The following is a 21451-nucleotide window of genomic DNA, read 5'->3' as shown; positions in this document are numbered from 1 at the left end:
GGAGTCAGACAGCAGCGCCTGAGTCAGGGGGAACAAGACAGCACTCTACATTCCCACACTCTTCCTAACGTCTTCTATCCACCCAGCCTTGGTAAAGCATCCAAGGATGATGCTTGATTAAGCTAGGCCAATCAGAGCCCACCTAGGATTTTCATTGAAATTATTGGGACCATTAGCTGTAAGGGTAGGGTAAATCTAAAGCTATTGGTGGTTCCCACGGCCAAAGGGAGGAAGCACCTTAAAATGAAGCCCAGACCAATGGTGCAAAGCTTGGAAATAGCAATAGATTTCAGAAGCGATTGTCTGAACCCCTGAATCCATCTCTTCTTGCAGTTAGCTGGCCCTTGAACTTCCCATCTCTGTAAATTCCCTCCTTCATGGTTTAAGTGTAGGTCGAGTTTCTACCTCTTGTAGCTGAGAGCCCCAGCTCGATCACTGCGTGACTCTTGCAGATGGATGTTCTGAGCACAGTAGTTGGGGAAGGAGAAAAGAAGGGGGTCTTTTTCACAGGGAAGCATGCAGTGTTGGGAGGCGCTGCAGAGCTGCGGAGGCAGCTGGAAGGCATGGACATCTGATGAGGGACAGGGTGGTGGAGCCTGAATGAGGAGGGAGGCGAGATGAAAACTGTATTTCCCTCTCTTGCTCTGAGAAGTGAATACCTGTCCTTTGAATCCCCCACTCCTAGGTATTTAAACCCTTGGAGGCCTTTTGCTTCTATTTCCATGTACATCTCCAAAGACCCAGCTAACATGCTATCAGAAAACCGTGTAGGAGCCAGTGTTTGTGGCTCTGAGCAACATCTGTGGTGAGTAGGTGGAGGTGTGTCCTCAGGTTCGATCTGAGGAGCTGAGGGGTGGACTGGCGAGAGGGTGCTTTGTCAGTGTTGCTTGGACAGGACTGGTGGTAGAAGGGCAATAGAGCTTGGAGGAGATTGCAGGTGGGAAGACAGTGATACTAATCCTGTGTCCATGGGAGAAAACTCCCAGGGGTGGCAGAAGATCCAATGAAGCAATGTTGCAAAAAGTCAGGAGTCTCTCAGCATTGTGATCCATGTCAGTCTTTCAGATCCAGCGAGGTGATGAAATTATCGCTGTGATAAAACAGGCAAGTATATCGTCACCAGAATTTAGCGTTTAAATGTTATCAGTATTTCTAAAGCTTACAGGCTGATGTGTTTTGTTCGGACTGTGCACCCTGTGCATATTAAAACAGTTAAAAATCAGTTCCATCTCCCCTCTCCACCAACCCTCCCCCCTCTTTCCCACGAGGGCAGTGTTATAAAACCAGTTTACAGTCCCACGTGAGAGAATGGTAATCAGATTACAGGCAGGAAATGAGTTTCCTCTGTGGGTGACCGGAAAATTTCTGAGTTGCTGATTCTGAGAGAGGGGCCAGGCTGGAGCAGCTGGTCCTTTACTGAGGCTATCGCTTATCTCCATGGTTCCCAGTGGCAGCTTCAATAAGATCTCAGAGAAGGATAACTGGGAATGGGATAAATGTTGCAGCTGAAATAAATGCAAATAAAAATCTGCAGGATCATCTACCCAGCAGCAGAGGGTGAAAGCAAAGATGAATACATTCAGTTAATAGACTGGCTAGTTGTAGGAGGGCAGCTCCATTGTTACACAGTGCCGATTGTCACAATCTTGATACAGTAATGACTTCTTTTATTCCCTCTGAAGCTGGATATATCAGAGATCAAAACATCTTTAGCATAAATCATTCCTTTTCCAGCATTTGACAGTCCCTGTCTCAAACTCAATTAGTCATCGGGCACAAGGAGAACTGAGATCATCACAGATTCGCACGTGTTAAATGGATAAAGCAACAGCGGGGAGAGATTTCTCCTGTTTAACCTCTGCTGTTCAGCACTGGTGGATCACATGGCTATTAAAAGAAATAGGGTAGTGGAAGTTTCTTTGGGGCAGGGTTAAGCAGATGTATTTTATTTTAAAAAGATTGAATGAATTTTGTCCCAGACAGATAGATATAGGGAGGCAGAACAAATGTCAAGGCACCAGAGGATGTAAAGCACGTTTAATCAGAAAGCTTGTTTTATTGCATGCATAAGGACACTTCCCACCAAGAAGCATATGTGTGTGTGAACCTGGGAATCACGAGAACTGGTGCAGAACAGGCCCCCAGGGTACCAAAGGGCTGACTCAGGTCCTCTGGAGGAAGTGCTGAGCAGAGGCCTGGCTTCATTGATACTAGAAATCTGGATTGCCTGGGTCATTTTTATTAATCCTGTTTAGCGATTTGCTGGAGGCGGTGATGTTTAGACTGTGTGTGTCTTCTGTCTCAGAGTAACAATGACGATCACCATTTTATTACATCACATGGGGTTTATTGGACACTTCCCAATGCTGTGCTGCTAACTGGTTCTAGGCTAGAGATGTGAATACAACAAATTGAGTCTGAGAATCAGTTCTAGAGAGCACCTTTCTTTTTAACAGTTTGAAGTATTTACTGTATTTTTCAGACCATAAGACACACCTCAGTTTTAGAGGAGGAAGATTGGAAAAAAATTTTGAAGCAAAAAATGTGGTAAAATATTTAATAACATAAATAACATAATATTTCACCATTGTAAATATAAACAGAACTCAGCAGCAGCATTAACAACCATTATTCCTCCCAAATTTGGTCGGGGGGGAGGGAGAGTGCGTTTGTTTTGTTTTGTTTTGTTTTAAAGATTTTGTTTATTTTTAGAGGGGAAGGGAGGGAGATAGACAGAGAGAGAGAGAAACATCAATGTGCGGTTGCTGGGGGTTATGGCCTGCAACCCAAGCATGTACCCTGGCTGGGAATCGAACCTGGGACACTTTGGTTCCCAGTCGGCGCTCAATCCACTGAGCTACGCCAGCCAGGGCTGGGAGTGCGTTTTATAGTCTAAAAACCATGGTACTTACATCCTTCCAATTGCTTTGCTTGTCTGGCTCAGCACTGTCTTTTTTTTTTTTAAGTTGGAAATCTGGGGCCTATTTTTAAACACAGTCAAGGGCAATGTTGTGTAAAAAGAAGCTCTTAGGATCATAATAGTCTTCCTCAAGCGTTTATGAACTTGTTCTAAGAAGTCCAAATACCCTTAGAGGTAATATTCTAGAAATATTGGAAATATTGAGGCCTGTGGGCTGCACAGTTAGTACCAGATTCTAGGTCACTTGAGTTTCAGGCCTGGCTCTGTAGGAGAGGTGGATATTGCCCAGCTAAGTAACCAGTAGTGAATCAGGTTTTGGGGGGTCAAGGTTAAGGCTGTGGTTTCCTATCAGATCCCATGGAAGACCCCAGGAACCCAAAGGACAAGCAAAACAAAGTGTGTAGCTAAACTCTTGATGACTGAAGGTGTTTGAACATCACGTCTACAGGGCCTAAAGGCAGAGATTGAATTCAGAGTTCAGAAGCAAAAGTCAAGAGTTAAGAAAAGATGGATTTAGGTATGGCAAGCTGGAAATGCTCCGGGTCCAGGACAATGGACTGAAGCTGTAGCTAGCTGGGTGGGAGTTGGTGGCAGGGCTTACTAAACAGCCAGGGATGGCTCCCTAGGAAGCAAGTCCTTGGCAGGTCCCGTGTCCAACAGGATTTTCTGTGCCCACCCACTCAGGAAGCCTTGTCCTCCAAAGTCTAACAAGTGAAAGTAGAAGGAGATTAGAAATTAGAGACTGGCAATTATGTTCTTGATTCTTCTGAGTGTTTTACATTTGGCAAAATGGAAGAAAGGGTAAATAAAATCACTCGCCCCTATCAAGCTGGTTTGCTTTTTAAACAATTCTTTCCACTATATGTTTATTTTGGTTAAAGTTATGTGTTCATAGTTCCTGCGACGGACCTGCCTGGGCCACTGCTGTAGCCTGATGCCTCTTTCTGGACTCGGCAGCTCATCTGAATCACAGACGTGTGTGGGTGGGTCTGAGAGATGCATATATGCTGTTCTCTCTGGCTTGTGGCATAGGAGATGGTGTTCAGTAATCTTCTCTTTTCAGAAATGGAGATAACAATCATACCAACCTTGCAGGGTTGATTTAAAGATTCAGTAAATTAATATAAGAAAAGTGCTTTGAACAGAGACCAGCACATACGGATACTCAATAAAAATTAGGAAAAATAAAAACTTCGATAATATTATAGAGTTATAGGCTGTTGATGAAAGTGTTGTTACCCTTATTTGCAAATTCCCATGGCAGGAGATTTTCAGGCTCTGGAGAAAGCATATTGAAGGTTAAAATGAAAGTCATTCAGAGTCAGTGAGGGTTTTCCCAAGGGACCCTAGACTGACAGCCAGCCAGATGGCATCGTTTCTCCACCACTTAACTGAAACCTGTGTCATCATATCTCTAGGATGCCCCCGAACTGACGGTAAACCAGCAAAGCTTCTGCGCTGCTCATTTGTGCGGTGAGGTGTGTGTGAAGCTTTGACCACCAGAGGGAGCTCCTTAGCAAGTCATAGAAAATCCTACTCAAATGATTAAGCAACTAGAAAACTTAACGATTATGTAACTAGAAGTCTACAAGATCATGCAACTCATCTCCGGGACTAACTCAGCTCCATGGTTTTAGAACTCGGCTTTCTTCCGACAAGAGACGAGGAATGTATGTAGGTAAGGATTGGAAGTGGTTCTAGCTCCAAGGGTACGAGGTGCCAGTCCTGTCGCAGGCTGCGCTGGGACTAAGGGCAGCAAGACCCATCCTGGTAAGATCTATATGGGTAGGACTGGGGTTCCTAGTCCATTTCCAGGCTTGAAGCAGGGCTGGTTCTTCATGAGCTGAGGCTGATGAGATCTTTGCTCACCTCACCTTTCTCAGAAGGTAAATTCAAACTTGTAAAGGCTCAAGTTTCCCAATACTGGAGGCCTTTCCTATCTTATTTGTTACTGGCCCCTTTGCTTGCCAGTGTACCAGAATAAGGCTCCCTACAATATGGGCCATGTTCTACCCACCACAGCAACAGCAGCCATTTGGGAGACAGAACATATGGGCTGAAAATATGTGCAATGCATCACTTGGAGCTCTCCAATGCATCACTTGGTGTTCTTTCCAAAATAATTAAAAGTAAATGGTCAAATTTAATTGAGTGTGGTATATTTGGAAATAACCTTTCCAAATGCAAAAATAAACAAACAAACAAACCCCCCCAAACCCCCATACAACTCTTGAATGTGAGGATTATCCGGGAAGATGCTGCTATCAGGGAGGGATTATCTAAGAGGAAGCTCTGAAATAGTTGTTCTCTTGTAGGCAAGAAATCAATCCTGGGAGTATTTTCCAGAAAATGATTTTCTAGTGTTTTTAAAACAGCAGTATGGCAGTTGTTTTAAATCCCCGATAATCTCAAATTTTCATCATTTTGAAGGTTGGCGCTCAATTCTAACATACATGTCTGTATCAAAACATTCCAATTACTTTATGACACTTTATATGTAGAATCTCATTGTTTAAAATTTAGAAAAATTAATGAATTTGAGGTGTATAATGAACATGGTTTCTCTTATTTGTCTATATTTGCTAAACAAATGTTTCCACACTGTTTTTGTATTTTCTGGGTTGTATTTTGTAGGCAGATGGTAGTAATGGAAAGTTGTGATGGAGTGCCACCTACTGGGGAAATGAGAACAACAGATAAAAAAACATTTCATGGGAGTCTCACTACAAAGGAATGAATACTTAGAAAAAGAGAACTTGAAGAATACGTAAGAGATAAAAACATGAAGAAAGATAAAAAGTTTATATTTTGTATAATACTTGAAAAATGTAGTTCAGTTCTAATATGTTCTTTGATATAATACTTAGTTTTGATGTTAGTTCAAACATTAGATACCTGGAGAAACCCTCACTCTATACTGAAAATCCCAGAAATGTTCGTACACATGAGACCTTTGAAATCACCCTCACATTGCAGATATTCATTTTGTGTGCAACGAGGGAGGAGGCAGGCATACACACAACAGAGATAAGCTGTGGCCTCACCCCTTTTCTGTTTTGGGGAGGGATGGCTTTGCTATCTCTTTTAATAAATGGGATGACCTTCACCCAACAGGCAACAGGCACTGGAACAGACTCATTTATGCATATGGTATGTTTTGTTAGTATGAACTAAACATGGTCTTAGGAGACAATTACTATATCCCAGGTATGGCACTTCCTGATGGTCGACATAAGGGTAGACTCTCCTGTCACTGAATTATCCCTGACCGTGAGTTGGCCGTCTTCAGAGGCATGAGTCTTAGGCTCCTCTGGTTTCACACAAAGTCATCAGTCCCATCGCCAGCTCCATGCAACTGAAATACAGAGTGAGGGTAACTGTCAGTACTCATTTGTACTCAGTCACTTTCAAAACTGCAACTAAGAGAAAGAATGTTAATGGAAAACAACAAACAACCCAACTGCTGTGTGGTCCATCCACCCGTCCACACTCCAACATCTGTCTCTGAACTAAGCCTTTCAGAGAATGAGACTGGGAATGCATCATAGCCTGGCTCACATAGAATTGCTTTCATTGTGTTGTAATTTGGCATGAGGGTATCACACTATATAAAAGTTTGTTCTAGGAAACATTCTTATGAAGTGTATCCTTGGTTTTTACATTATTCAAACTTTTTCATTATAACACAGTTTCCTAGAATAATTGTGTGAATTAAGTCTGGAAGAGAAAGGTTTTCCTAGAGAAAAAATAATAGAGGACGTAGTGTTAGGGAGAGATAAGAAAGTACTAGAAGTGAAACAGTGCAGTGTGCATACAGGAAATGATGATTACCTCAGTTTACCTGCAATAAGGCATACAGCCAGGACTGGACAATAGAATAGAGCCACATTGGACCGGAGCGGACCCAGAGCAGAAGTGCTTGACACGTGAAGGAAATGAGGAGAGCCGGTGAGGCTGGAGTGTGGCGAACGAGGAGGAGGAGGCAGTGAAAGGAGATGGACAGGTAAGTCATGCCCAGTCCAAGAATTCTGTGGTTTGGACTTTATGGGTGGGTTTGGCAAATTGGGGGCAATTGTCCTGTGTTTGTCACTGCAGCCTTAGGACTATAAAACTGGAGTTGAGCAGAAGAAGGGCGTGGTTCAGCTAACATCAGGCCTCTTGCACAGCTTGGGGATCTCCTGGCACAGTGAGAACTGGCACAGGAGCTCCGTTCACAAACTCTCCATCCTCTTTTCCTCAACAGTCTCTCCTGAGCGCTCCTTGTGCCCTACATTCTGATTGGGGGGTAGGGGGCTGGCCACAACAATTTCCTGCAGTGGCCACATTTGGGCCAAGTTAACAGCTTCCTCTTTTTGCCCCTTTCTTTTGGGGGAACTGCTTTTCTTCCCCTAGCCCTAGTCATGTGGTCTAAATGTCATCATTTTAGATGTCCCCAGCTCCCTGACCGTGGTGATGGGTCCAGAGATGGCTCATGAGTTATTAAATGGGAGCTGCTTCCTCTGGTGACAGAAGCACGAGGGGGCGAGTTTGCAGCTGTGGTGCCGTGTCCACAGCTGTGTGACCGAGCTTGTCTGCAGAAAGGTGATGAAGAGCCCTCCAAGGAGATGAGCACAAAAAGGGGGAGGTGGTGGTGAGGAGAGCCCCGATGAGATTAAGGACCTTTGACGCTGCCTTGCCTTCCCGGTCCTGCTGGTAGGTTAGGAGGTAGCTTTCTCTTTGATTCTGAGCTATCCCAGACTGCTACTAACAAATCCCCTGTTTGCTTAAGCTATTTAGAGTCGGGGTTCTTCCATGTGCCATTTTATAAGGTTTTGGCCTGGGGATCAGGACAGAGCCTCATGAGGGACTGCTCTTCAGAAATCACTCCATCGACCAGCAGCCTACTGCTCTTCCCTTTGACAGGAGGCGTGGAGACACCACCTTCCTGTCATTCATCAGAGCTAGCCTCGAGGCCTACAGACTTGTAGACAGGGGCTGATTCTGAGGGCACAGATCATTAAACATTTGGGGAGGGTCTTATGATGAGAAATCACTTTTTATAGCTTTAACAGTTGTTAGCTAAAGAGGGATAAGTGGGGAAAAGACCCGAAGTTTGTCTCCCCAGAAAGAGTCTTCAGCTGTGGCTTCGTGCAAGGAGGGAGACCCGCTTGACCCTCCTGGTTCTTCTTCATGTGGCTCAGCCCATCGGTCCAACTTCATTGTACACTACAGAGACAGCCTGACTGATGAACCTCCCCTGAACACGGCTTCTGCTTTCTCGCCTCTCTCAGAACCGAGTGCCTCTCCCAACCTTGTTTTTTCACCTGCCGAAATCCTTCATATACTTCAAGACTTTTTGAAGGAAGATGCCACATGCTCCATGAAGCCTACCATATTGGCCTCAGCTAAAAAATTAATCTCTGTCCCTTTAATTTACAATAGGGGTTTTATAGTTCCCTTCACATTTACACATTACTTCTCCCAGTAGTCACAGGTACACTCATCTTATTTTTGTGCTAGCTTGTAAAATATTAGCTCAAGAGGTTTGCCTATATCATTTCTAAACTCTCTTCTTTAATTCTATAGCTTCTATAATTCTATAACTAATATGAATTGTCCACAAACTTCGGATAAATAAAGATACATATATTTATTTTTAAATGACTGTATCGATATCTCTTATCCCTGATTTTTTTCAGCTTTTTTTGAGACCTAATTGACATATAAGGTTGTGTCGGTTTGAGCTGTGGAACTGTTGATTTGGTACACTTACATGTTACAAAATGACTGCCGCCCCATGTTATCTAATACCTGCAGCACCCCACATAATGACCACCCTTTTCTAGTGGTGAGAACATTGTTACCCTCTTAGCAGCCTTCCAGTATAGAACACCACATTGTTAACTATAATCATTATGCTGCACACCAGACCCCTTACAGTCAAGGGTTTATTTAGTATGTCTTTCTTCCTTGAGACGTCCCCTCTTCTCGAGCTGCCCTGTGACTCTGTGGAGGCATCGTCCAATAGAACTTGCTGCCATGATCTATTTATTATGTGCTTGTTGAGCACTTGACATGAGGCTAGTGTAATGAAGAACTAAACTTTAATTTTATTTAATTTTAATTAATTTAGATTGAGATTTAGCAGCCATGTGTAGCTAGTGGGTACTGTACTAGATAGCACAGCTCTGGGGGCTTCCACAGTCCAGAAAATTTTTTGCTTCAACTTCTGCACCCAAGTAGAATGCCACTAGGGCCCAAAACCCCAGTAGCTGATGCTTCCCATCACCAAATAATGTTGCTTATTGAAGTTCAGTGCAGCGCTGCCTGTCACAGTCGCTGGCTCCTTGCTGCTGCAAATCTTGGGGGGTATGACCCCACTTCTCTGGGCTAACTTTGGCCACACTGCCCATGCTTGGGCTCCAAGGCTGGAAGTCTTCTCATTCAGGTTTCCATGCAAAACTACCACCCAGGGCTTCTGCAGCAACCAAGAGTCAGAATCAGAGGTGATTTTGTTGTTTGTCATCTCACGGACCCAGAGAAACTGACCCCTTCTCTGTCTAGGTGACCATCACTAGAAGTCAGATGGTTTTTTCTTTTGAATTGTCAAAAACACAAAGGATTGCCTTTGGATTCCTCAAAAAATAGAGTCTTAGACGAGGATTCAACTGTAATTTATGTAAGAGGTGATTTAGGAATATCAAAGGGAGTTGAGACATAAAATGGAAGGAATAGAAAAAGCAAAATAAACAATCAAATGAAACAGAAACAGATTCATTCATAGAACAAACTGATGGTTGCCAGGTTGGAGGGGCATCAGGGGTGGGGGCTAGGTGAAAAGGTGAAGGGATTAAAAAGTACGAATTGGCAGTTACAAAACAGTCACAGGGATGTGAACTACAGTGTAGGGAATGCAGTCAGTAATATTGTGATCACTGTGTACAGTGCCAGGTGGGTGCTAAACTTACTGGGCAGATCACTTCATAAGTTATACGTGTGTCTAACCACCTGAAACTAATATAATATTGAATGTTAACTGTAATTGATATAATTTTAAAAAAGAAAAACATGTCAAACAGTTACCACTGGGCAACCAAAGCTCAGTCCTCCTGGGAAGACCTAGGAGGTGGTGTAGAATATGCTTCAGAGTATCCCAGCTGAGATGGCATCTACCTGCCAAACCCCCACCGAGCATGGGTCGAGGGCTTCTCCTGGAGGCATTAGCTCCCCAGCACTCTCAGAGTGCTCTGACAGAGGCCAGGTGTGCTCCCATGAGTCACTGCCATTTGTCATAAGAAGTCATTGGAGTGTAGAGGTGACAATGCCTATTCGAGGTTCCTGAACAGCTGGGCACTCATACTTTTATAATACTGGCTGCTTTACTGGTTCCGGGGTGCTCACACCTCTCCTTCTAAGGTTAGTGCCCCGGAAGCTTCTCACTAGAGAAGAGGATTCTGCTACGATTGTAAAATCTGGGGCAGGGGGCATCATCTCCGGTAACCTGCCCACCTCAAGTTGATTTGTCTGTTAGGTAGTGTACTGATTATCCAATGCACTGAAAGCAGCAAATAAAACTTTCATGTGGTCTGAAAAGCACAATAAACATTAAATTGAAACCACCTTCACAAGTTCTAACAGCACCAACTTTACGTAAAAGAAAGGGGTTTATAATTTGAAGATCTCTCAAAGTTGCAGATATTAAATGTACACATTTTCATAAACTCTTGCCTTTCCCAGTTTCAGTAAGAGTGAGCAGCATTACATTGGCAGAATGGAATGGGATGTATGAGGTCCCATATGCACAAAGTGAAAACACAGTTTTCAAAGGTAACAGAATTAAACTATGGAATCTATCCTTAAATACAGCCATGTGGGGTTTAGTGGTGTGGGAGTCACTCTGGAGATGAACTCAGTGTTCCTTCATGGTAAAAGCATTTGGCTTCGTTTAAAAGAAAGCTCATTGGTCATGGGCCTGTGAACCAAAGGGTCTCTGGTTCAATTCCCAGTCAAGGCACATGCTTGGGTTGTGGGCCAGGTCCCTAGTATGGGGCACATGAGAGACAACCACACATTGATGTTTCTCTCCTCCTCTTTCTCCCTCCCTCCCCTTCTCTCTAAAACTAAATAAATAAAATCTTAAAAAAAAATAAAAGAACGCTTATTGGTAACAATAGCTCCTCTCACTACTTTCTGAGGCCTGAAGTACAAGGATTTTTTTAACTTTACATTTAATTGCAGACTTAATTGGGTCTAAATTTACAGTGTCTCCAGATATGCAGAATATCAATAATAGAGGAGCTACCAGGCAGTCGCTGCTTCTCATTGAATATTCAGTGTGATATGAAGATTTATCTTGTAAATATCACTGGTCATAGCCTTGTAGAGTCAGAGATACATCATCTGCAGTTTGGCTTTGAATATTGGGCAAATGGAGGAATAATGGATTTTTAAAATGAAAATATCAAAAAGGATAATTAATATTTCATAGTCTTAATTAACTTTTTTCACTGCACATTGATTTTCAGTGTTATTTGGGGCGTGAGGTATAATGATTGCTTTCATAGTCAAATCAGATGATCTGGTCACAAACTTAAATGTTAAAAGCTAATATGAACACATCTTGTTTGGCTTGAGAAATTAGTCATTAAGTTCCTCAATTAGCTCTGTGCTCATTATGTAGAAGTTCTATGAGTGACTCAGATTGTAAACTTTTAGATTATGAAGCAAGTGATTAAGCATGTTGGGTGGGGGCCCACTGGAGAGAGATGCATGAATTGCTGGATTTGGGGGGAGAAGAGGAACCCTGCACCCAGGGGCATGGAATAAGCAAAGTTCCCCAGTGTGTTTACAAGCATTACTGGATTTAACAGATCACCAAGCACAGTAGGTTGGTCAGTGCTTCTGTACTAATAGACACTTGATCCTTGAAGCCAGCCAAAATGACCTCTGCAGACTCACATGCTGACCCAGGAGAGGTGAGCCACGTACACCAAATGTGTAGAGGGAATAATTGCCAGGACCATCCAGCCTTTGGTGATGACTCACTCTCCCTTTGGCCTCATCTTTTCATCTTGAAGCAGTTCATTCCAACACTGAACACATTCCCCTGCTCTCTGGGATGCCAACTCCCCTTTTCTCACCTGCCTTGTTCCAGTGACTCCCTCTGCTTCAGCTAAGAACTCGCTGCTTCATTTTCTTTCTTTTTTTTTTAAGATTTTATTTATTTTTTATTTATTTTTTGAGGGAGGGAGAGAGAGAGAGAGAGAGAGAGAGAGAGACAGAGAGAGAGAGAGAGAGAGAGAGAGAGATTAATGTGCAGTTGCTGGGGGTTATGGCCTGCAACCCAGGAATGTACCCTGGCTGGGAATCGAACCTGGGACACTTTGGTTCCCAGCCCGCGCTCAGTCCACTGAGCTATGCCAGCCAGGGCTCGCTGCTTCATTTTCTATTCTAATGCTTTAGCAAATCTCTAGCTGGGTCAGTCCCTGACCTCCTCAGGGTCGAGGTAGGATTTGGGGGAGAAAAGGGGAGGAGACTGGAACTTCAGGTCCTACAGTTGCTGCCAAGTGTGCTAGTATCAAAAAGGCAAATTGAGAGCCTGTCTGGGAGCCTTGGAGAGGTGGCCAAGAGCAAGAGACCCAGTACTAACTTATTGGCAGGGACTGAATTTTGTATAAACTAGGATATGCTAAATTGTACTGTAATAACAAACTGCCCTGAATCAGTGTTTTAACAAAAATGAAAGTTTACTTTTTATACAAAGTCTCCAGTGTGTTATGGTGTGACGATCTGCTCCACACAGTCACTCGGAGTCAAGCTGACCAAGGCACTGCTGTTTTATTATCTGCATCCTCTGGGTTGTGTATACTTGGCACTCCACAGCAGGAGAAAACAGACTGGAGAATCTGGCATGGGCTTTTCACGGCCTCAGTGCGAAGGTGATATATTCACTCCTGGTCATATTTTATTGGCTAGAACTAGTCAGATGGTTCTGGAAATGTAAGGGGGTCAGGAAATGTGGAAGGCTTAGTATAATATTTGGTGAGAATTCTGTCCGTGTCATAAGATCCACGGGCCAGGATCCCATCAGGAGTCAGGCAAGGATGCTACTGCTGAAGGGCAGGCCACAAGTTTGGAGAAATAAGTACAAGGGAACGCATCCAAAAGAGGCATAAAAGAAGGCAAGAGGAGAGCCTGGTCTGGCAGGGAGTGGCCCTCAGCTAGCTGAGCTCTCATTCTGATCACCAGGTTGGCCTAGGCAGGAGCTGACATGCAAAATCTGAAAGTCACTTTCAAAGATAATTGTTCCACTTTATTATGAAGGGAGTTTAGTAAGTGACTCCTAAATGCATAGAGAATGCATGTGCCTTTAAAAACCATATGCATTCTTGTGTAATGTTTTGAACTAGTCAAGCATCATCCCAGGAGGAAATGTGCCATCTTCTGGGCATCATTTTGATTGAGGGAGTTTCCTACCCTTTGGAGTCAGATACTTCATGTACAAAATAGGGCTAATATTTCATAAATTGTTGCTATTACTTATTACATTACATACATTACAAACATGCCCTCATTAATTTTCTTTATAACCCTAAAGATTACTACCATTAGCTACCCCACTTTACAGATAGAAATACTGACTTTCAGAGATGTTAAAGTCATATAGCTAGTAAGTGGCAGAGTTGGAATTCAATTCTAGGTCTAAATCCAGGGTTTCATGTCTGATTGCTAGAAGTAAATAGAATATTGTCAAGGACACCGGCCTACAGTGTCCGCGGCGTTATGGATCAGATACGAGACAAATTCACATGGGCTATGGAGTCCTGTGGAGGAATAGGGACTGCATGGCTACCCTCTCAAGGGGGGGGTGCCTTGGAGTGGCCTGGCCACTCTCTCAAAGGAGAGCGCCCCGACCCTTCCCTTCACAGGTTTTTATTGGCTTTTAAATTGCACAGGAATACACATAAAGCTCATTAATAATTGTCGGGCAGTAAGGATCAAACAATAGATAGCATACAAAGAACTACAAGGGCTTATTCTGAGTCAGGGTCTATCAGCTAAAAGGCTACAAAACTCTGGGAAACAAACTCATTTCCTGCTTGGACCTTTATCATTTAATTGAGAGCATTCTTAGCAAAGCAGGTTTCACAGGATTTTATATATTCTTTCTTAGGTCTGATTACCTGGGAAACCCACCATTTCCAGCACAGGGATGCACCATCCTCTGTCATTGTTTTAGGATTAAGTCAGGCAGAGGAGGCAAGATAGCCAAGAAATTAAAAGACTTCTTGCAGGAGAATGAGGACTCAGGCTTTGTCAAAGCCAAGGGGCGAGGGTTCATCACCCTTTTTTGCTGTAGCTCCCCCAAATCCTTCCCTGAGGCCTCCACGTGATCATACCTGTCTTAGATCATTCCCCCCTTGGGGAATCTTACCCATCATTGGCTAACTGATCAAGCATTGGAGGCCAGTTATAGAGCAGAAGAGATGCTTTTGCCAGGAAGATAAGCTTTGTCTCCTTAGTGGCTTATGGTCCGAAGGTCACTCACTCAGCCTTAGCCTTGGGGCGGGGGCGGGGGTGGTGGTTACAGCTCCTGAAACCAGGCAGGGCAGCTCCCAACAGAATATAGCATGTCTGGCATTTATTAGGAGCTCAATAATGTTGATTTTCTTATTCTTCTTTCCTTTTCCTTCCTTCCTCTCATCCCTGGGACTCCAGCCAAATAACTCTTCACTTGCTCTGGGTTCCTTTAGAGATTTCTCTCTAGAGAAGAGCCAGAAAACCATGTACACAGTGACTTCTCCAACTGAGCAGGCGATGGGAGAGAGCTGGTGGTGTGGAGGCTGGAACACACTCTTGCCTCCCGCTGTTGCTCTTCTGCCCACTGTGGGGCTGGGAGAGTTCAGTGAAGGAGCGGATAGAGTCCTGGGCTTATTTACCTGCTCAAAAATAAGAGGAGTGGCTTTTACCCTCTTTCTTCCCTTTTGCAATATTTCCGGCTTTAGTGCTGTTTTAGTAGTTTGTTTACACCTGGAGAAAGTGATTAACTTGGTAATATTAACATTTCTCCTATTTAGGCCTGAAAAGCTCTACCAATTCCCAGCTCTTCTCAAAAATAAGTCATTTAAACACTAATTCTTAAAACTATGTGGCTTCATCAAGCAGACTCTGGTTTCCTCCTGTCCTGAGGGCCAGGTGTCCTGCCTGGGACAATATGTGAAGGTGGGAGGATGTGGTTCTACATCTTGAAAATGACTGTGTTGTTTTTTTTTTTTAATTTAGAGGAAAATGGATGATGCCTCTTCATGGTACCCAGCATGCAGCCTGGGTAATTTCTCTTCTTTCATTTACTCTATAAAATGACTGGATGATTGCCAGGGAAAAGTATTGTGGGACACAGTTCTTAGTGTCTACTGTATTGAACTACTCTGGCAAATCCAGATTGCCACTTGGTATGAGTTTTAGGTTCTTAAAGCACATCTTGAGTCTTCATGCATGGGGAGCTTGATACTTTGTCTTCTTCATCTAGTTTCCACTTAAAAAAATTTCTAGCAGACTCCCAGAATGATTTAGAAACTCTCTGTAATCAAATGCTAATAAATGTCTGCATCAGCTAAATGTCCTGCTGATTTGCTAATTGCTTATCATGTGATGGGTGATAGGTCATTTTCTTAGTAAATTTAAGGATCATGATTCACTACCATTAGCCCAGGAAGGCCTAATTCTTCTTTTTAGTTAAAAGTTTAAATTCTGCCCTCTTGACATAACTTAAGTTAGGTATTGCCTAATTAGTGCCTGTCTGAGGGTTGGAAGCCAATTGATTTGTTAGTTTTTAGAATTTCGGCCTTAAAGGCAGTTGTGGAGCCTCACGTCTTTTCTGTTGCTGTGAAATGCTGTTGGGGTTGAGAGCGTCTTGAATCCGGAAGGCCAGACTTTGACCATGGGCAGCTGAGTCACCAAAGGGAGACATGTTGCATTGCCCAGGGAGCTCAGGGATTTAGAAAATATTTCTCCTCTGCCTGCTTTGCATATGATGAGGCAGCATCATGCAGAGAGCTTGCAACTCTTTGGGAATGTGCAGCTGTCCTGAGCAGCTAATCTGATCAACCAACCCCAGGCCTACAGGGAGCCTGTCGTGAGAAAATAGAGGAGGAATAATTGGACTCCATAGGAATTGCTTCACCTATCACATTTTCTTTTAACTTTAAAGAAAATTCTTTCCCTCCTTTCTCTGAACACTTCTATTCCTACTGTCAAAACCATTTACTTGGCAGGGGCACTTGTCACATTCTGTTCCTCTTGTGAGTGAAATGATCATGTATAGGAGTCTCATATCTCAAGAAGATAGGGAGTTCCTCAAGACAAAGGGCTGAGTGTCTACACTCCTTTCTGTCCTTCATACATAGTGATGCATAATACACCATTCATTATTGTGAATTATGCACTACTGTATTGAATTATTATTTTGATCATTATGATTCATTACTCATACTTGATGAACATTCTGTCAATGTTAAAGTACACATGATGCTGTCTTCCCAATGCATTTGTATAGAGTCAGGACAAGTTTATCTTGACTCAAGACTCAAAGCTTTTGTGTAGGGAACTTACTTTATAGAAGGTTTATACTCAGAAGTTTATTTAATTCAGTGAATATTTGGATCCTCTATCATGGGAAAAGTTATAGGCTTTTAAAAAGAAAATAGTATCCAAGTGCTTGGTGAGTTTGTAATGTAATGCATGAATGATGAATAGATTTCAATTTAAATGCCTACCTCTGTTAATTGATGGTGGCATCTTAGATTGCTGATAAGGATTATGAAGTCTAGTCTAGAACCAGTAGGACAGAATGCTGTAACCAGTTAACGATGTATACCATTTATTTAAGGAATGGAGAATGGCAGCATGGGGGCCAGGGGTTCATGCAGCATAAATTCAAAGTCTAACAGTAGAAGGAGTTTCTATTTAGCAAAAATTCAATCAATACCTTAATCAAATTTGTTTGGTACAAAATATATTTCAAAGAGATAAATTATAAGAAATAATTATGTATTAGCCTGCTTTTGCTGCCGTAACAAAACATCATAGACTGGGTGGCTTAAACAACAGACATTCATTTTCTTACACTGGAGGCTAGAAGTTCAAGATCAAGGTTCCAACCAGTTCAGTTTTTGTGAAGGCTCTTTTTCTGGCTTATAGACAACTGCTTTTTGTATGCACCTGAACTCTTTTTGTGTGTTCTTGATGAGAGAAGAGAGAGAATGCTAGGGCCTGATGGAATTAGGGTCCCAGCCTTATAACCTCCTTCAACCTTTATTACTCCCTTGGAGGCCCCATCTCCAAATACAGCCACATTGGTGGTTAGAGCTTCAACATACAAATTCCAGGAGGTTGCATTCAGCCCATACATAGCAATATGTGGTATAGAGTGCTGGTTTATGTTTTCTTTTTGGAGGAGGGCATATCATAGGAGTTATAGTTCTAGACAGGTTTATCATTTTAAAAAGAACAAAATATCAAAATCAATTTCTTTTTTAAAAAGATTTTATTTATTTATTTTTAGAGAGAGGGGAAGGGAGGGAGAAAGAAAGGGAGAAAAACATTCATGAGAGCTATATCAACTGGTTGACTTTTGTGTGCCCCCAACCAGGGACCCAGCCCACAACCCAGGTATGTGCCCTGACTGGGAATCAAACTGGTGATCTTTTGGTTCACAGGTCAGTGCTCAATCTACTGAGCCACAGCAGCCAGGGCTCAAAATCAGTTTCTTAATTAATTATTTTTTACATTAGCTGCATTTATTAGTGTTAAAGACATTTGATCTTGTAGATTATTCATTGTAAGTCAAGTAATCTACATGATTCATTTTTTTACATAATTCATGTCTTTACATAATTCGGTTTTAAAAATTATATCAAAGAAGCCAATATAGTTCAAAGTAACAGATGGTAGATAGGTTTATGAATGCATATTTAACAAAAAATTATGTACTTTTCTAAATCTTAGTGACACCTTAAAATAATAACTAACCATCAAAAAGTGCTGTCTTCCAAATGATGTTAACTGCAAACTTTTGCCTTGGAATATGCCTCCACTCCTCTACTGACCAACGGGCCTTATTTTCATATTGGTGTGTACTTAATAGACTAAAAACATCAATTTGCTTTTATGACTAGGTCCATTACACTGAAATTTTAAAAAATGTGATTTCTTAAGGTAACACTTTCTATCAGTGAAATTTAAATCTGGATCCAGGCTTGTTTTTTGTCGTGGTGTTTTTGTGTGGAGGTTTTTATTTTTCCTCCAAGAAGATTTGATTATTGAAGTTGTAAGATACTAGAAATAGCTATTATTACCCATGGAAAAACAGAAACTATATCAGTGTTTTGAGTTCAACCCCATCCAGCTCTTGCTTATCTCACTACCCCTCTAGGGATTTATATTTCAGAATAAAAGACATTTAAATAACATTTGTTCTTTATTATTAAAGTAAAAGCTGAGTTTTCCTGTAACTCTTAGCTTCAAATGGATCACCTTGCCCTGTCACCTCTCACTTGTCCTAATGTGATTGAACTGTGGGACACCCACATGGATGACGCAGTGGATTCTCTTGATTTTAATAGAAAACAGAACCTTCATAAAATGTTTGATGAGTTATTGGTTCAGGTCTAGAAAATTATAGAGGAAATTTTGTTTATTCACATTTCTACCTCAAAATGACTTTCTTTTTAGTTATTATTAACATGGGAATGATGCAGCCGCGCAAGGTGATGGTGAAGTACAACGGAGTGATGACTGAAAGGAGAAAAGTATCTGAGGATTCGGTAAATAAGGAAGCATATCGTTTGGAGAATTTAGCATGTGAATAATCTTCTTTTCATGCCTTCAGGACATGATGCAGTGTAGTAGGTTCAATTATAACCTAATACAGTTACCAATGTTTGTCATTACAGTAGTTTTCCAGTTACCATACATGTCCATTATTATTAGAAAAAAAGAAAATAAAAATTACACATAATTCTACCACACGGTAAGTATTCACTGAACTCCTATATTAATACAGATAACTACTATTAACATTTTAATGTACAGCCTTCTTGTTTTTAAAATTGGAATTACTAACATATTTTGGAATGCTATATTTGCTTAATAATTATTATAAACATTTTATTATATCATTAAACATTAATTAAATATAATTCTATCATATAGATATATCACAATTTATTTAATCAACCTGCTATTGCTAAATATTATTTGCAATTTTCTGTTATTTAAAGTCATACTGCCTGAAACATCATATTATATAAATATGGTTATACATAAATTATTTTTGTTATGATAAATTTCTAAAAGTGAATATTAGGTTAAAAGTGAGTCTTAGGTTAAAGGCTGTGAATATTTTTATGGATCTCAGTAAGTATTGCTTTTTGGGAAGAGATATCATTTTATGTTCCTATCAATAATTTGAAAGTGCCCCTTGCTCCATATCTTTGGCAATACAGAGTGTTATCATTTTTTATGCTTGTCAATTTAGTAGACAAAAAAAATAAGATATAATGTAGTTACTCACTTGTAGACTTGACTCTGGGCTTAGATCAGAACATAGAAATGTAGAAGGAAGCCGAAGCCTTGTCAGTCTCTCTTACTGCTCTAAAGACTAATTTTAGATCAAAACCTTTTTGTTAACTCATTCAACAAATGTTTTCTGAGTGCCTCTTCAGAAAGGAAAAAAAATTATAATGTAAATTTAATATTCGGTAAGTTAACAATACTGCTTAGTTAATGGCACATTAGCACTGTCACGCCAGGGTGCTCTCCTGTTTTATCCTATTATTTCCTCTCCCTTTAGCCTGATGCCCACTCCTTTTCCCTTTTCATCCATAAACAGCCTTTCTAGTGTGTTTAACGTGTATTGGATATGCATGCTTCCTTGAAGAACGTATAGTGTTGTGTGGTTATGAGGTTTTAAGTTACATAAATTTTATTCACAAATCTTTCATTATCTTACATTACTACTAAACACTACATTAAAAAAATTAAACTCTATCCTTAAAGTGAACAAGTTTAGATTTTTGCCTCTAATTGCTGCAAAAATTCCACAGTGTACACCTGAGGTCCAAACAAGGGGGAAAATGTTTGTGCTCAATTCATGGCATGATTAAGTGAACATTTATGTATTGCTTTTTGAATAAAGGAGATTATGATTAGTTATATGGTTACATATGTCTACAATGAGTTTATAAATTTCTGAGAGGGTTGCAAGAACTTTAGGAATGCCAAATTAGTAGCACCTTTTTAGAGTTTCGGTAATCCTGAGGTGGGGGTAAGACTGTTGTTCCATCCTGCATGTACGTCCAGTGGGGCATGTGCACCACACCATTGACTTTGGGTAGGGGCGCTGGTGTTGGGTACTGTGCTGTGCTTCTCCCATCCTGCCATGCGGTACTGCAGCCAGGAATACAATACTACCTTGTGCCTGGTATCTTGAATTTCATTCACAATGTCTGACATCTAGGAGCCACTCAAAAAATATGTTGAATGGCCCAATGAAAAGGAATCAAAGATTACCCTTACAGCAATAGAATAGGGAGACAAGGATCCCTAGTGTCTAAGCAGTGAGGGATTTCAAAACAAACAAACAGATAAACAAACTTGTAATTCCACATGAAGAATTCCCACATGTATTTTTGTCCTTTGTGAGTTTTACAGAATATACTTCCAGAGCAGAACATCCAGGTCAGTGCACCACAGCCTCCAACTCTTTGCTCTTGGAGCAATGGAAAGATGTGGTTCTCTCTCTGTGCCTAGCGCCACATTGGCTCGTGGTACCAAGAAGATCTGAAGTGTGTAGCAGCTCCAAAGCATTGGCTGCTGGATAAACTGACCAGTGTGAGTGCTCCTCAGCCGTCCATGGTCCCCACAAGCTGGAAGACTTCAGTATTCCCTAATAGAAGATGAAGTAAAGAAGATCTGCAGGCAGTGGTTTATTAAGATTGATGGCAAGGTCCCAACAGAGATAACCTACCCCGCTGGTTTTATGGATGTCATCAACATTGACAGGACCGAAGAGAATTTCAGTCAGATCTGTGACACCAACAGTCACTTTGCTGTTCATCATATCACACCTGAGGAGGCCAAGAACAAACTGTGCAAAGTGAGGAAGATCTTGGTGAGCACCAAAGGAATCTCTCATCTGAAACCCATGGTGCTTGCACCACCTGCTACCCTGGTCCTGTCATCAAGGTGAACACCACCATTCAGACTGATTTGGAGGCTGGCTAAATTACTGCTTTCATCAAGTTTGACACTGGTAACCTGTGTAAGGTGATCAGAGGTGCTAACCTGGGGTCACCAACAGAAGGAAACTCTGGTTCTTTTGACATAGTTCATGTGAAAGATGCCCATGGCAACAGCTTTGCCATCCAGCTCCAACATGTTCGTTATTGGCCAAGGCAGGAACCATGGATTTGCCTTCCCCCTGGAAAGGGAATCCACCTCCCCATTGCTGAAGAGAGAGACAGGGTGATGAGTGAACTGGGCTCTAAGTGA

At 41.7% G+C, this 21451-nt stretch overlaps 1 pseudogene; it reads left to right on the top strand.

Moving 5' to 3' along the window:
- The first annotated feature begins 18642 nt into the window (after positions 1–18642).
- Positions 18643–21451, top strand: LOC123811338 (annotated as a pseudogene).

Source organism: Phyllostomus hastatus, unplaced genomic scaffold (assembly GCF_019186645.2).
Source record: "Phyllostomus hastatus isolate PE091 unplaced genomic scaffold, TTU_PhHast_1.1 phas_scaffold_78, whole genome shotgun sequence".
NCBI classification, from domain to species: domain Eukaryota; kingdom Metazoa; phylum Chordata; class Mammalia; order Chiroptera; family Phyllostomidae; genus Phyllostomus; species Phyllostomus hastatus.
The sequence above is the reverse complement of the archived record's forward strand: the minus strand, read 5'-3'. Positions and strand labels throughout refer to the sequence as shown.